The 18,101-nt window shown below is 37.0% G+C and overlaps 1 long non-coding RNA gene across 1 annotated transcript; it reads left to right on the forward strand.

Annotated features, from left to right (window-relative positions):
• The first annotated feature begins 219 nt into the window (after positions 1–219).
• On the forward strand, positions 220–17,394 carry LOC140144005 (uncharacterized). Its single transcript, XR_011857822.1, has 3 exons — positions 220–747; positions 15,397–15,548; positions 17,244–17,394. It is a non-coding gene; the product is annotated as an uncharacterized lncRNA (long non-coding RNA).
• Positions 17,395–18,101: the final 707 nt, after the last annotated feature.

Genomic DNA, 18,101 nt, shown 5'->3' on the forward strand with positions numbered 1-18,101 from the left:
TGTAAAAGGAACGCGTTCATAATGACGGCCGTTACAAGGGGGCGCAGCACTAATTCAGCGCCCCATAGGATAACGTGTGATTTCGGCCTACTTCAAGCGCCATTTCTGGCGTCCCTGCAATACTTGGTAAAATAAATTTGGTATCAAATTAAAGCTCTGTTTCTCTAGATTCCAAAACTTTTGTCGGCATATATCGATGACCATTGACTTTTTCACCCGTGTAAGATACAGTCGACACTACCTACTGTGCACTTTCGGTGCGCAAGTACGCGGTAGTACCGATGCAAAGCTAAATAGTTTATAGCTTGGTATACAGAATCATACGGTTTGTAGCGTATACTTTTCTGGCCGGTACCGTGTTGCCGGTGATGACGAATAAAATTACAAAAACGACTGCAAATGAAGTCTGAGTGACCGATGGGATTCCGCGAATCATGAACAGAGTTTTCGATACGAACATTGTTTTGTTTCATTTGGAACTGTCTTTGGCCTAAATAGAGAAAGCCTATTTTCATGATTTATTCACTACTTTACTGCCGTATAATGCATAATTTGTTGAATGTGTGGTGGTGTGATTTTCGGTGTCACAACTGACTGAACTGTCATGTCCATGTGTAAAATGTTTTTAAGCTTACCCGGTCAATGCCGGTATCCGCGGTACCATGTATGTTGTCTACACCAGCTGACACTCATGCACTAGCTGCACTGCCGATGGCGATGCGATGATATGGCGCGGCACCTTCCAGGGTAAGTTATATTATATCCAAGTATCAATCATTCTCATTGCTCCACATTTGTTGGTCATAATATATGCAGTGGCAGTGCCAGTGATGTCGACGTCATTGTGTTGCTCGAGAAGTCTAGCCAAGAATTTGCTCACCGATAGCTTCACATTCTAGGCTAGAGACCCATTGGCATTGCATTCAAAATCTCGACTTCGGATTTGCTGAAGCATGACACCGTGTACTAAGGCGTTTTGGGTCAAGCTGGGAGAAAAAAATCCCAGGTCGACCTAAAATACCGTATCGCACACGGTCGATAGACCACCTTTCGTAAATCTGTTTCTCCCAGGTCGACCGTAAATTTTGGGTTGCCACATTCGGCCCGCAAACGCCAGGATTTTTAGCCAGGTCGACCACGACAAGCATGCAAATAGGCCTACAAATGTACGCAGTGTTGTTAATTTACCGGTAAATTAAAAATGGCGGTAAATTACCGGTAAATTACCGGTAAAAAATGGTAAAATAAGTAAATTAAGTAAATTATAAAAAAGAGTTAAAATGGACGATAAAAATTCAATTCTTTTCATATTAAGAGCTACATAGATACTTGAACACAGTCCTGTTTAGTTGAATATACCTTTCCAGATGAAAATTAGCTTCCTGAATAAAGCTGAAGTTGTAATAAGTGAAACAAAAGTTGTATAGTATTAATGTATACTAGGCGGTTACCCATATTTGGCGGTTCTCGGCTGGGCGCGATTACCTGGCTGATGGTGACTGTACCCACCAAGTTTCATACCCATACGACAGTTTTTACTAATTTGACCTCAGATCACCTGTGGGTGACCTCGGATGACCCCAAAATGACCTTCCAAAATGTTGGCTCTAAATGTTGTCTTTACCCACCAAGTGTCATGCCTATACGACAGTTTTTACTAATTTGACCCCTGGGTGACCTTGGATGACCCCAAAATGACCTTCCAAAATTTGGCTCTAAATGTTGACTGTACCCACCAAGTTTCATGCCCATACGACAGTTTTTAGTAATTTGCCCTTAGATAACCCCTGGGAGGGGCCCCGGGTCAGATGACTAAAACAAACACAAACTTCTTCTTGCCATGCCAGAACTACACCTGCTCACCGAGTTTGGGCCCCGTACGAACCACGACGGCCTTACACGACAGTTTTTAGTAATTTGACCTCAGATGACCTCTGGGAGGCGACCCGGGGTCAGATGACTTAACTAACATAAACTTCTTCTTGCCAGGACAGAACTACACCCACACACCGAGTTTGGGCCCCGTACGCCCTACGACGGCCTCACATTTGGCGGATCTTGGCTGGGCGCGATTACCTGGCTGATGGTGACTGTACCCACCAAGTTTCATACCCATACGACAGTTTTTACTAATTTGACCTCAGATCACCTGTGGGTGACCTCGGATGACCCCAAAATGACCTTCCAAAATGTTGGCTCTAAATGTTGTCTTTACCCACCAAGTGTCATGCCTATCGACAGTTTTACTAATTTGACCTCAGATGACCCCTGGGTGACCTTGGATGACCCCAAAATGACCTTCCAAAATGTTGGCTCTAAATGTTGTCTGTACCCACCGAGTTTCATGCCCATACAACAGTTTTTAGTAATTTGCCCTTAGATGATCCCTGGGAGGGGGCCCCGGGGTCAGATGACTTAAACACAAACTTCTTCTTGCCATGCCAGAACTACACCCGCTCACCGAGTTTGGGCCCCGTACGAACCATGACGGCCTTACACAACAGTTTTTAGTAATTTGACCTCAGATGACCTCTGGGAGGCGACCCCGGGGTCAGATGACTAAAACGAACATAAACTTCTTCTTGCCAGGACAGAACTACACCCACACACCGAGTTTGGGCCCCGTACGACCTACGACGGCCTCACATTAGCAGTCACAGACAGACAGACAGATCTACAGAGAATAGCGTATTATAATATAGATTTTTAGCAAGTGTTTCAATGTTTTCTCTCATAACAATATATGGATACAGAGCCTGTCTAGCCACTCGGCACTGACTGGACTATACCATCTGAGAAAACTACATTCAGTATTATACAATCACATTGCATGTTTTCATCATTTTCGTGGTAGAATAGTTATAATACTAGGAATTTCAATTGAATGAACACAAAGCTTGTATTTGATCCAACGGCCGTTATCGTATTTCGCATATTTCAAACAGCAACGCGAACCCACAACCTTGGATACAATACTAAACCAATACCGAGTTAACTTACAGACACACAGTTGCATACGCTGGCTTTCTATGCTAAAGACTCATTTGTTTTCTTGAACTGTTCTCTTGTTATTTGACTTTTTGTGTATATTTTTGTAAGCGCCATGGTATCTTTGTGAATGGCGCCATAAATGCCTGTAAATGTAAATGTAATACATCATGTAGTGTACACTGTACGAAAACAAATTGTCACGCTGCCTTGTGTCAGGCTGTGTTCATTCAATTGAAATTTGCACTCATGACTGATGGTAATGATCTTAGTCCTTCATACACGTATTTGGATCTAGTTAAAAGTAAACTTGTCAAATGTATACTTCCAGGATTCTAACTTCAACTTACGTAGAATGATGATGTTTTGCCCAAAATACATGTACACAGGGAACACTTTGGTAAAACAAAGACAGAGCATTTATATTCTGAATGATGTGAAATCAACATCTTCAGTCAAAAGCTCACTCATATTTGTGACAAAAAATATGGGACATTTTACCTTGAGTTGTACAGTTCCTTTTAAGGTTAGCCGAGAGTTTTTCATGCGCTTGATTTCAGAGGGGCGTAAGTTCATAACAGAAACAGCCATGCAGAAAATGAACAAGCGTGCATCGGGACGTGAGGCCTACTTACAATAGAATATCGATCCACGGTCAAGACATGAAAACGCTATGAAACTTGGCTTAGCTCGTGCCGGAGCTCGGATGCCGGGGTGGCACAAGCCGTTTTCGCAATTTTCACAAGGATTTTATAAATTTTAAAATTGATTGGGGGCATTTTGAATTTATAGCCTTGATATCTTCGATGAAATCAATGCTGCTATTCCCCTGATTACAATGTAAGGGTAGGCAACAACAACAATATCAAAAAGCAATTATTTGTAAATCGAATTTGGGATGAAAATCAACAAGACAGACTTAGCAGGCCTACAAATTTCTGAATTATATAAAGTGAAAAACAATCAATCACGATTCACTGCACTCAGCGAATCAATCAAATAAAACTAAAAAGAAAGGAGCAAGAAAGAATAAAGAAATAGTGAAAAAGAGAAAGAAAGAGAGAGAAAGAAAATGAACGAAAAAGAAAGAAAGAAAGAAATGAAAAAAAAGAAATGAAAAAAGAAAGGGAGAAAGAAAAGAGGAAAGAAAGGAAGTAAAAATGAGAAAAGAGAAAAAAAAAGGAAATTCAGCCACACGGAGACTCGAACCCACAAAAATAGTTCATATTAGATTCCCAGTCCAGCGCTCTATCCACTGTGCCATAGCTCAGCTTACGCAATTGACTGCTCTCAAAGCGGATGATATTACTCTAATTGGATGCAATTACATATGATTACAATCGCGTCCGCATTATGGCTCTTAGAATAAACACGCATGTCGGCGCTGAAATTTTGAACGAACTGATGGAGGAAAACCTCGCTTTTTGCAAAACTAGCTTCAATTTGGAGTGAAAATCAAATGGAATAGCAATTGGCAGAATGTTGAGAAATAATGTAGGTATTCAGATGTCTAAATTAACGTCTCGTAATCAAGATATCGATAATTTCACAAACCAGCTTTTTCTCAAGCAAATTCTCCAAAATTTTCCCCCAAAACGGGCTTTTAAAATTTAATCGGTACTGTATTTGGTTCTTCCCCATGGCAACATTATTTCTTTAATCGATTTGTAATACAATACGAAAAAGAAGAAAACAATCGCTTCGGTGTGGATTTATACGGAGCGCACATTTGAAAAAAAAACCTCATGGAACGTGTTTTTGATCTTGTGTACATGGTGGGTAAAAATGCTTTAAACGAAGGATTTTCAAATTTATTCTAATAATTTGTATATAACACACACAAAAATGTTAAGCTACATCCAATGCACCAACATTTCACTCGCTGCGATATTTGATTACTGAGAAAACTCTGTTTTAGAGAACAACTTTATACGCCTTTTATACGCTTTTTATACGCCTCTTTGTGTAACCTTAAATGTTTTTAAAACATAGAAAGCTTGTGAGATTGTCAAGCCATGATCAACCCCTCACAATTTGGAAGCACCATTGAGGGGGCTTGGTAGGTGGTGCTGCTTTCAGTGCTTTCATAATTTCATTAGCCAGGTTTAAATTATAAGATTTAATATATGTGAAAGTTTTGAGGTGTTATTGTTTCATTTCTTTCTTATGATCATTGAGTGCTAATGCAATAAATATACAAGTATGCAAGTCACAAGAACATGCTGATCAGCTGAATGCACAGTATATTGTACACTATATTATAGTAAAAGTATGGGCAGTTATATAGGTTACAGGGGTCTACAAAATCATTATTTCAAGTAAGTTGTGCAAATATTGCAAACAAAAATGGCATCTACTATAAATAAGTATAAAACAAACAAACAAAAACAATATTATTAGAATTTTTAATAAAAAAATCCTTTTTTTTTCATAATTTACTTAATTTACTTATTTTACCATATTTTACCACAGTAAATTAAGATGGCGGTAAATTACCGGTAATTTACCATGTAAATTAACCGGTAATTTACCGACTCACAACACTGAATGTACGTGCCCCGACCATGGCGACGATATACATGACAAGTATAAACCATTGTACAGCGTTCAGTCATGATTTTTGCAAGCGTTGGTGACTTTACGATATCTGTTTGTCTTGGCATCTAAATTAATTCACAGTCACAGGCCTTGGCCTACTCTATATTGTATTTATTAAAGTAGGCCCACAGAGGCAAATTTAAGGAGATATATCATACTTCCAAGTTTTCTAAGTTGCGTCAACACCGTCATGATATAGGCCTAAGCTTAAGCTTACATCCAAGTTCGCTTGGACAGTAGGCCTACTGCAAGTCTGCGACTCGATGTTTCACTAGTTCACCACGTAAACTTTTATGGCTCAAAATTCGGACCACTCGCCATGGACAGATAGTATCAGTTTGTGAATGAGGACATCGTACATGTATAAGTTCCTTGTACTAATGTTTCACACTTGTGAGAAAAAGAAAGTAATAAATTATGAGAAGAGGTCACAAATAGGATCAAATAAAATAATCCAACAAAGAATCACCCTGCCTAAGTGCCGGACATATGCCTGCATGTTTTATACTTTATTATTTAATATCCACCACGAAAGGAGTGCCAATTTCTATTAGCCTAAGCTGTCTTTCTATCAACAAGCGCGGCATCTCCCATCTTGACCAATTCGGCTGTACTAAGCAATGGAAGTTACTTTCTAAGTAAACACTGTCACAGCCGATCATGACAGACGATCGCATCAAAACAAAAATGTTGTGAAAATTACACTTCAGCACAATTTTAAACTGTCCATAATAGGCAAATCTTACTCAAAAGATACAGTTGACTCATCGAAATAACTTTCATCCAAATTTCAACATTAACAGAATAAATAACCTCCGGTGCAAAAAAGTGCACCGCTGTCTGACCGAAAAACGATAGCAACATACAACTCTAGCATCGAATGCGTAACTATCGTGTGCAAATTCGAGCTGGTCATGTGTCTTATGGTGGGACCCCAAAATACCTGGTGATGTTACATTTTTCTCGCCTCTTTCTAATTTAACTTGTTCTCACAGGGCTATTCTTGGTCCAATTGCATCAAGTTTGGGCTCATTATACAGCCTGATTATTCTAATTTTCAAATGTATAAATGGGCAATTCCAAGCAAAAGTGGACATGACTCAAAAAACTAAAATTGCCTTTTTGTATTTCTTTTAACTTTCATAATATTCCAAGCAGATGTCATGTTCAAGTTCTAAACTTTTTTCTGCATTTTTCTAACATTTTGTTTAAAAAAAAACTTTCTTCGGAGAGTGTATTTTTAGTTGAAAAATCCTGTTCAACTTAGATATTTTCTAAGTGGGTCTATTTTATTAAACAGGGGCACATTTCTTTTTAATTTGATACATTTTATATCTATGAAATATGGTCTTCAAGAAATACCCATCACATTTTAAATAACCCCCGCTAGTTTTTTTCCTTTCATTGTGTTTTCATAACACTAAATATGGTGTAGCACAAGTTACCGAGAGATGCATTTTTTTTTTTTTTTTCAAAATGTTGACAATTTAATTGATGCCACTTATTATTTTCCTTCTACTAGTAGTACCTTGAATAAAAATAAGAAATTGAAATACAAAACACTATCCACCACATAATAATGACCCCTTAAAACTGTAGCACGAGTTACCAGTAGCACGAGTTACCGATGTAGCACGAGTTACCATAGCCCACTTCCCCCCTGTACCAGCAAAGGTAATTATGCAAAATACCACTTGGCAGTAATAGAGGTATCTCCCAACTGCATGAATATGCATAAATGTAACCATGGTAACAACTTTCTAGCAGTAGTGTAGCCAGTTGGGGGGGAGCAGGTGGGGCAGACTTCCCCGCAAACTAGAATTACGGGTTCGTAATTAAGGTGGCACTCACTCAAAAGTGTGTAAATAACAATGTTTTGTAAATACAAATGATATGCAATATGCAAATAGGCTCATTAATATGCATATGCAAATAACATTCATGACAAACATCAGGTCACAATATACAATCACCAAACCAAGTTTAAAGTTGATTGGTTATTTTATGCACTTAAGCTGCAGAGTGGATCAATGAAAATGTAGGCAAAATATGCAAATAAGCTCATTAATATTCATAAATATGCAAATAACACAAAACTATACAGCACATCAAGCCACCATATCCTATCACCATACCTAACTATCTATCTGGCATAGTATACCAAGTATGTAGTTGATCGATTATTGTGTTGAAGCTGCACAGTGGATTAATCAATTCGCTTCCTCCCGAGCAGCCGAACAAAGAAGCAAACAAAGAAACAACCAGGCAAACACACATGTGTGGGGGCCCAAAATTAAAGATAAAAATGCCCTTCTTACAGAAAAATGAAAGTAAAAATATGGAAGGCAAAGATAGAGAACAGGTTCAACTAGTGGCAAATGGTGGTCATAGACCACAAACCTAGCTAGGCGTGTTGGTGTTGTGGAGGTATCTGACCCCTACAAAATGTTCCAAAAATGTTCCCCTGGTCATGAGGTCTGTTGTCACTGTGTTTGAGTCCCGTACTCCTTACAGATGTCCAGAAAATGCAATTTTATGATTTGATCCCAGATGACCTTTGACCTGACCCCTGCAAAATTTTCCAAATATGTTCCCCTGTCATCAACTTTGTTGTCACAGAGTTTGAGCCCTGTACTCTTTATAGATGTCCAGAAAATATGTTTCTGAGATTTGACCTCTGCATGACCTTTGCCATGACCCCTGCAAAATGTTCCTCTGGTCATGAGATTTATTGTCACTGAGTTTGAGCCACATACCCCTTACAGATATTCAGAAAATGAAATTATAAGATTTGACCCCAGATAACCTTTGACCTGACCCTGCAAAGTGTTCCAAAAATGTTGCCCTGGTTATCAAGTTTGTTGTCACCAAGTTTGAGCCCCTTACAGGTGTCTGGAAAATACACTTAAAATTTGACCTCTGTATGACCTTTGACCTGACCCCTGCAAAATGTTCCCCTGGTCATGAGATATGTTTTCACCGAGTTTGAGCGCCATACCCATTACATATGTCCAGATAATGCAATTGGGCCAGAGCCAAAATGGTCATCACTCAACCTAAAATTTAGAAATTGTCACAGGAGTGAATTTCTCCTCTGGTTTAATAGACTACTAACCAAAGCTTATGAATCGGCAAAAAAAAAGTCAAATTTGCCTGTAAATTTCGGACTGCAAACAGTAAAATAAACATGTAGCGCCCTCTTGGTGTGGCGGGACGGAATTGCTAAATTAGATGTTACTACATATTTTAAAAAGATAGGATTTTTTTGTTTGTGGTATTATAAAGGTCTTCTGTATAGACAATTTCAGCACTAAAAAAACTTTCAGTGGACTTCGCAAAAATAAAGAAATAAATTAAAATATGTGTAAAATTCCGTCCCGCCACATTTGAGGCGATTTTTTACGTTCGGAAGGGACGAAAAAAAATTTCAATCAAAACTTTCCAAAATATCAACTATTATGGTAATAAAGATTCCTAAGTACACAAAAATTGAATTCATCAACTTTGCTAGACTCGAGCCATTTTAACTTCTTCTTTTTCAGACCTTTTGTGGTAGGATGCCAGCAATAATGCTATTTTCAGGGTCTGTGGTGTCAAACATGGCCCTGCCACAGTGCTGTACGGTGCAAAAACTGATTGAGGAGCCAATGGCTCCTAACTTTATAAATTTAGGCGCCCAAATTTTGCTCCCAGGTAAAAAATCTGAGGTGCCAACGTAAACTGAACAGCCACGTGTGTTGAATGTTCATAGCTGCTGTGCTCTGATCTACATATTCCCATTGAACGCTACATACTTCATACGCAGCATGTACAGTGTAGGCCTATATGTTTTCCAGGAAGTCCCCATTGAGACATGATGATAAATGCATATTCATATCAAAGCACGTATTCATCCTCCTGAATGCTACATTACATACATGTTTTGTTTTTGGCGATTAAAAGCTTCAGCAGTTGGTCGCCATTGGCGCCAGGGATTGAATATTTAGTCGCCATCCGCAAAAATCTAGTCGCCAATGCGCCTAAAATGGTCGCACCGCACAGCACTGCCCTGCCACATTTTGAGATGATTTTTTTAAGTTCAGGAAGGGATGAAAATTTTCTTTCTCAGTTTATATTTTGCAATAATTTTTCATTGGAAGTGAAAGAAAAGACAATTTTGTCAGTTTTAAAGTGAATCAATTGTTTTTTTTCTTGATTTTGACATGGTGGACAAAATTCCCCCGCCACATTCCGTCCCGCCACATTGACATGATTCTTAAAAATGAATGAGCGTACTATAAAGAGGGGGGTGAATTTTATAATTCCTTCCCTAACAAAACAAGGATAGTTGAAGTTAATACCAATGTTAGAAACAAATGTGTTATCCCAGTACTTTTGATAAAAATTCAACAAATGTACTGTGTTCACAAATACATGAAGTTTATCAATACAGTGAATAATTAGTAACAAAGGTACATGTACATGTAGGCATATACATGCACAATACATGTATCAATAAACTATTTAACAATAAACCAGAGATCAATATATCATCAGATTAAATCCTTTGACTAATAATCTCCTGTGAGAAGATTTATATTTCAAAGATAAAACAATATTGAAATTTATTTCATATGCATGCATGCAAAATTAAAGCCCATTGTATTGCATGACCCACATTCCACTGCATTAATTAAAAGCTTGTTAAATCCTTAATTACTAAGTTAATTAAGATTAACAAGGCAATTATTGTTATAGAAAGTTAAAAAATAAGATTAACATTATGCAAATGCATTTTAACTTCTACTAGGCAACAAAGTGCATATATTTTATTAATGAACATCAACTTCCCATTGGAATTACACAGAGCTCCTCCGCTTCCGGCTCCTCCACTTCCGCACCACCCCTGACTAATTAACCTAATTAAGCTGTTGTAATTAATTAATACATTTGTTTAATTGTATTTGTTATTAATTCATTAGATTAATAATTTATCTTCAAAATAAGACCAAAACCATTTGTTCATGATGAATTCTGGCAAAAATATAGGAATAAGTAGACAAAATGATTTAGCAAAATGTGACAGCACCACCTTTTTTAGGGTCCCAGTATAAAAAACATGACCATAAACGAAAGTCCTTTCGCTAGAACGCTAACCCCTCCACCCTCCCCTCTAACGCAAGTGTCAAATATTGAAAACTCCAACCTGAACCTGTATTCATAGGATACAGTGCCGTTGCTATGGTTGATGGGTTTGCGACAATGCTAGGATACTAGTGATCACATTTATGGAAGAAACAAATATTCTTATTTTATTTTAAGATATTTTCTTCGTACCTTTTTAGCACGAAAAAAAATAATTAGGATTTGCTGTATTTTCAAATAAAAAATAATCAGCTGCTTACAAAATTAACTTGCAGGTTGCGAGTACTGTACACTACAATGTATATTGATTTAAAATCATTTTGAAGCAACCACTGTAAAATTTCAATATCGTAGGCCTACTTCAGAAAATACTGAAATTTTATATTAAAAAAAAAAAAAAAAAGATCAACTTTGACCGATGTTTTAACAACTTTTGTTACAAACGTAATCTGACTTTTTCGACCCCCCCTCCCTAAGGCTGCGATCACATAGACATACAATATACGGTATTGCTCGTTCGATTAGGCTGATATATCACATAGGAGTATACTATGTGATCGAATGAGCGATTTTAGATAGCTTAATACCGTATACTTCTATGTGATCTCAGCCTAACGGAAGGACTTTCGTTAAATAAGACTTCAACTTTTGGGCTGTTCCCCTATCTAGACAAGTAGTGAAGATTACAATATATACGGCCATGTGTTATGAGTTGGGGGTCTCATAGGCTGGAGCCCGGACATTTGTGCAGAATTTTTTGCATAAATGTTGAATTGTTTAATTACTGTAGATACCTACATAGGTAAATTATATACCAAATTAAAGCTCTTAGAGAGTGCTTCAAATTGGTACCTTAACTTTTAATATATAGCATGTATACTTCAAAAGTTATAGCAGCTGAACGGAAAAAATTTCAGGGTGGAGTCGGCCCATGATATGCTGGCCCATGATATGCACTTTTGTGTTAATGTTTGCTCCAGCTTATTTACATGTTGTTTCTGATTTGCTTTTTTGCCCCAAATTAGTCAAATTGCCTAAATATGACAAGCCTGAATACTATTAAGTATCCTGAATGTGCAATCTTCAGAGTTTTAGGGTTTTAATTATATTTAATTAGCCAGGATGGAGTCGGCTTACGATGTGCCTGCGCGGAAAATGCCCGCTCAGGATATGCTCTTTTCCGGTGAAGTTTGCGAGAATTTATCAGGATTGCATTTCTGATTTGATATACATGTACACTGTCATATTTTAAAAATATTTAACTTACAAACATATATAACCTTAATAATTTTACATGGTCTTTTTAAAAATCCTTTTTTTGGGGGGGGGGGATCCAGGTATTTTACATGTTTAGTGGCGCATCATGGTACGTTTTCTGAGGGTGCATCGACAAACAAATTCCTGGTGGACCCTGTGTTACTGTGATTACTGGGTGTGATTATTGTGCAAAAAAATGTCAATTGTACACTATATTTAAGCCCAAAATTAAGGTGAAAATTTGTGTTTACCAGGCCAATTTTCAATTTCACACTATTGGGGGGTGTTCTTTGAGAAGGGGTTGGGTTTTTATTTTTTGGGGGAGGGGGGTGAAATTTTCTTTTGTGGGGGTTGAGTTAGCTAACCAACTCATTTTGGGTGGGGATGGCTCAACTCCCAAACCCCCCCCCCCCTTTGGTCTTCACAATTTCAAAGGACTACATGTATTTAAAGTCAACTTCAATGTTCATCAGTTGAGCATGTGTATTAGCATTGACTTAATCTCAGTTTTTGTGATTGTTTGTACCAGTACCTGTATCTTTCTAACATAAAGTAATTTTGTACAAGAAACTTTCCCAGGAGGCAGTCATTCCAAAAGAAACTGTTTTGTATGTTGGGATTGACTTGCAAACATAGATCTGAAATTCTGCAAAGCAGCGAAACTTATTATTTTAAATCCTGTTGATGACTGTGATATCATGTGCAACTTACTACATGTAACTTCTAACTTCATATTTTGGACAACAAATTTCAAAATACTGTGAATAACTAGTTGTACATAATTATGACTTGATACATGATATGACATTCTTGTATTTTAGAAAAGTTAATTTTTCTAGACAGAGCATGATTTGTTAATTTCACCAAATTTAGCGCTGCTTTTGAATGGAGCGTTTTAACCCTTCATGCAATTTGAGCACCGTAGCAGGTAGCAAAGTAAAACTATATATTTTCTGAAAGCTTTTGATGTGGAGAATGCAAATATGGAGTCTATTTTGATGTAGGGTAAGGCATTTTTAAAATAGGACCACTTGATCTTTGGTAATTTAAAAAAAAAATTTCACTCTATAACTTCATATATATTTCTTAGCACTGCCCCTACATCAGAAATAACTACATTTTTGGATTCCTCATGAAATTTCCTTTCAGAATATGTATACTTTGCCTATAGTAGCATGTACAGGCACTGAAATAATTAATTCTAAACAAAAAATGGCGCGATTTCCAAAAAATATGAAAAGAAAAACAAAAATCCCCCAACTCAAAACGCATGGCCATACACTTATGTGTTTGATCCGCATACCTACCATTTTGATGTCAAAAGACAGTTATGTGGTATATATGTAGGGGGGTCACACTATTTTGTAATCAATGCTTTATCTCCTTGGTTTAAAGCTTTTCTGAAAGTGCTTACAAAACTAAACTCATAGCAATTTAAATGGTGAAAATCGGTCAAAGCGTTTTTAAGTTATTACAGTTTTAAGGTTCCAAAAATGCCGATTTTCAGCCCAAATCAGTGAAAAACACCCAAATTTAACGAAGTGGCAACTTTGATATAGAATAAAAACTTAAATATGAGTTTCAAAGATCCAAATTTAGTATAATTATACTGTACCGTATCCATTAATATTAAAGAATTAAAATAATAACAGGCATGATATATTATGCAGTTTCTGAAATAAAAGACCTGGAAAATGGGCAAAATGGCAAAAATCAAGGACCGTCGACAAGTAGCATGCCATAGAGATATTCCCCATAGAAAACACACACGCTTTTACAGGCAAATTGATAAAAAACACAATATTCAATTTGTTATAACTTCGAACGGTTTATCATAGAAAAAGAAAGTTATATCCAAAGAAAGCAATTTTATTCAATATCTAGAAATACCACCTAAGAAATTGATTGCATACTTTCCTCATTGTAGGGTAACTTGATTTTCCATATGACCAAAATGAAAATTTCAATTTTGGTAGGATTTTCCCCATAGAAAACACACACGCTTTTTATAGCTTAAATCGACCAAAAAAGGTACCATTTTCAATTTGTTATAACTTTTGAGCCATTTATTGTAGAAATAAGAAAGTTATATCCCAGGAAAGCAATTGTATTCAATATTAAGAAAAAGCATGCAAGAAATTCATTGCATATGTTCCTCACTGTAGGGTAACTTGATTTCCCAACAACTAAACTAGAATTTTTTTGCGAATATGACATTTCACCAAACAAAACACAACAGAAGCAAAAATGTGTCAAATGCCATTGCAGAAAAAATACATTTCAAAACTTTCCATGACTGTAAAAAACAAGATATAACATGTTTGTACATTGGTGAGTTGAAATAGGAAAGAAGAGTCTTTTAGAATGAATAAAATCAGTAATTCAGATCAATTCAAAATCGGCACTTTTGGGCTCCGAGTCGGATATATGTGCTGTGACGACACAAATTAGGCTAAAGTGTTACCTCCCTAATATATGTGCGACAACGCAGCCTAAAATGGGCACTGATCTATCTTAAGATCAAACGCAGCAAAATGTTGCTGATGAGATTATAACTAAAATAGATAAAATTCATTTGATCACAGTTAGGCCTACCCGTAATCGAAACATGTCCTACAGTAGCGCCCAATGAGTTTCTTCAAATATCTAAAGAACCTCTTGTGTCTATTCGATATTCCTATTTTAGGAATCATATTGGCTGAGTGGAATTTTAATATAAAACCACATATTTGGCCTCCATGTGCATGTTTTGCAAAGAGCAAAGATGATAGTTAAGAGTGCACCAAAATATTGACAAACTGTTTTGTATTTCAATCAGGTACAATAAAAAGCTATCCTTGTCATGTTTCTCTAAAAAGTTTTAATTTATAACTAAACAGCAGATTGTACTCTTTCACTCTTTAAACATTTGCCTGCATTTTTGGTGATTTTGCTTGTCCTTGTCAGGTCCTTGTTGTCGAGGACCAAGGACTTTGGGGTCCGAGGCCAAGGCCAAGGACTACACGTCCGAGGCCAAGGACTACATGTCCGAGGACCAAGGACTTCAAAACCTGTCCTCGAGGCCGAGAACACTGGGATAGTCATTAATGTAACCGCACAAAAGATGATATCCCGGCCCTCCTCACATATCTGAGGGTAGGGGTCATAATCAGTGATCGATTTTCGAATATTTTATTGTGAAGCAAAAAATGCTACTCACTTTCAGATTTGAGTGGCAATTCCAAAATTGTGAGTAGCATTTTGCAGTTTCAGTTGCATTTCATCCTGATGATTCCACTCACTCCCCACTTGGTTAACAGGTTGCCTGGTGTCATCAGCCAGCTTTCATCAAGTTATGTTCAGTTACACAGTCTTGTATAGCATTTATGCATGTAGTCAAATGTGCTTCTACATAGCCACTGACAGGTTCTGTATCTTTTTGTCTTGCAGCATTTTTTCTACCGGAGAAGTTTCATGAGTTTGGGGTCAAGAACTGCACCGACTGCAACATTGGCATCTGTCATCTGCAGGAGCTCTGCTGCTTGTGGTATCCCGTAACCATTCACTGTGATCATTAGCTTGAACGATCTCTGGAATTCCTGGTGAGATTGTCTCTTTAACTTTTATATTTTCAGGTCTTTAGGCTTGGAGTTCCCAAATTTCAGCTTTGCATTCCAAGATATCCCTCCTTTTTTGAGCTACCTTTTTCCACCCATGGCCAAGACCATATTGCATGTATCAATGAATAAACTAAAGTTGAAATTAAACTTACATGTATATGATGGATAATCAGTAACTGGGCTTTCATCTATACCTAAACTGAAGTCCCCACAAGGTATTTACAAATGTATTAAAATCGAGGCTTGTCATTATTCAATGGCCATGCTAATTAGGGCAATCAATATCTAGGTATTCATGTTTTCAAGATAAAAATCAATATATTTTATTAAGAGGGACACATTCATAAAAAAGAGAAGAAAAACAATGTAGCTTGAATAGCCTCAAAGTATGCATGCAATACAATAAAAGAATTTTACAAAACTAACCTCCTTTTCAGTCTGTTCCACGGAGTCAATATCTATCAATGACAACAGATGCATCATCAGCACGCAGTGATTAGGCCATCTTGATTTGATAGTTTGTCTCAAAGCCCTTCCCAATTAAAAAATTAATTAAATATCTGTGGCAAGAATAGACCACCTTTTCATCTCTTATGGAGGTTGCACTGTGGCTAATACATGTATGAAGCATTTTTATTGAGATTTACGCTTTAGGCTATTTTAAGGTCTGACTATGTCAGACGTGAAATTTTTGTGTGGTGGATCGGAAAAAAATAAAACAGCAGAAAGAAATTTACTCAATCCAGCAGGAATAACACAAACAAAGGGCCAATTTACTAATGTGCGTAGGGGCTTTGAGATGAATTATTAGCACACTGAATATAGATCGATACATCAATTGATATTTGAATCTGTGGAAACAAACTTTATAACAAAAGAGTGAAATGAGATCCAAACATGTGCTAACTAATGTATAGTAAAGAAGATGTTTGTCTTGATGGGTGACAATTTGAGTCAACCATGAGAGACCAAAAGAAAGTCTCAAACCCAGATATTTAAATTTTGAACAAGCTCAATCATAGTATTGTCAAATGTTGATGGTACATTGTAATTGAATTGTTAGGAAAAATGTTTGTGTTTGTTAAAAGCATGATTTTTTTCCAAGCATTGAGAATGCATTTATTATCTGTCACCATTTAGCTAAATAAAGCATTAACTTTGGTTAAATTTGGAAACATCTGGTAAGTAATATAGCCTAAAATTGGGCTACTTTGCATTGCAAGAGTCAGTTCATGCAGTAATGTGACTATATTTTCCTTTCAATTCAACCAAATTTTGAAGATTTTAGTCTCTGAAGCTCCAAAATGGAATGACAATGGGTTTTTGTGACCATTGATTGTTTGGTCGGTAACTTCCCATGAACCGTATGTTTTTAAGTGAATTGCTTTTCCGCTCAATTGGGTGATTTACGTTCTAAATCCGGGTGAATTGTCCATATCTCTGATATTGGGCACTTATGTTGGAATCTTTAAAATTGGGCTCCTTGAGAGTCATTCCTTGCAGCCTGGCAAACCAATTCGCCACGCCTTGACACTGCAAAATTTTTGGCAACACTGCTTTCTTAGATCCATCCAAAGTTCACCTACTTGTCAGATGCTACTGCTTTAGTTTGTTTTAAGCTCTTATAAAACAGCAGTTCAATTTATGTTCTCATATTTTAACATGCTCAATTTTCAGGCCAGCGGAGGGAATGAAGTGTGATGTAATTGGAGATAAGCCATACCCTAAGAGGAGACAGGTCATTCCAGGTAGACAGCAAGAGCATCATTGTGTATTATAGGTCGGGAAAGAGGAGATCTTGGAGCAGGACAAGAAGAAAAAGGTGGCTGATGGATTCACATCACATTTGACACACGTAAGGTGGTTGTGTCGAATATACAAGAAAAAAGCTCCCATCTTTAAATTCTTTGGATTGGAAAATGGATTGTTGTTAGCTGAGATGTGCAGATGCTCACTAATTATAGCTCAACATGGCCAAAATATGGCAAAAACAGTGAATTAAGACTATCAAATGGAAGTTTGTCAGGAAACACTGGACAATTGCTTTGACCATCAATTGAGTACAAATGTTACTTGTGTAGCAAATTTCATAAATATGACCTCATGTACAAACCCCAATACTGTACGCTTGAATGTTTACTAAAACTCATTGCAAAGTTTTAAAAATGTCTGGCCAATGTAAGGCCTATCTATGGGCGGCCGTGAGGGCCAAAAGGGTCTCAAAACCACACAAGGGTCTCAAAAGTACAATAAGGTCTCAAAAACACACAAAGGTCTCAGAAATAAACACACAACAAGGTCTCAAAAGTATATAATAAGGTCTCAAAAACACAGAAAGCTGTCAGAAACAAACACACAGTAATGTCGTAACAGCCCAATACGGTCTCAAAACAGAAAGGTCTCAGAAACAAACACACAACAATGTCTCAATAGTATCTCAAAAACAGGGAAAGGTCTCAAAGACAGAGAAAGGTCTCAAATACAGAGAAAGGTCTCAAAAACAGAAAAAGGTCTCAAAAACAGAATGGTCTCAAA

The sequence above is a fragment of the Amphiura filiformis genome, unplaced genomic scaffold, assembly GCF_039555335.1.
Source record: "Amphiura filiformis unplaced genomic scaffold, Afil_fr2py scaffold_36, whole genome shotgun sequence".
Taxonomy (NCBI): Eukaryota; Metazoa; Echinodermata; class Ophiuroidea; order Amphilepidida; family Amphiuridae; genus Amphiura; species Amphiura filiformis.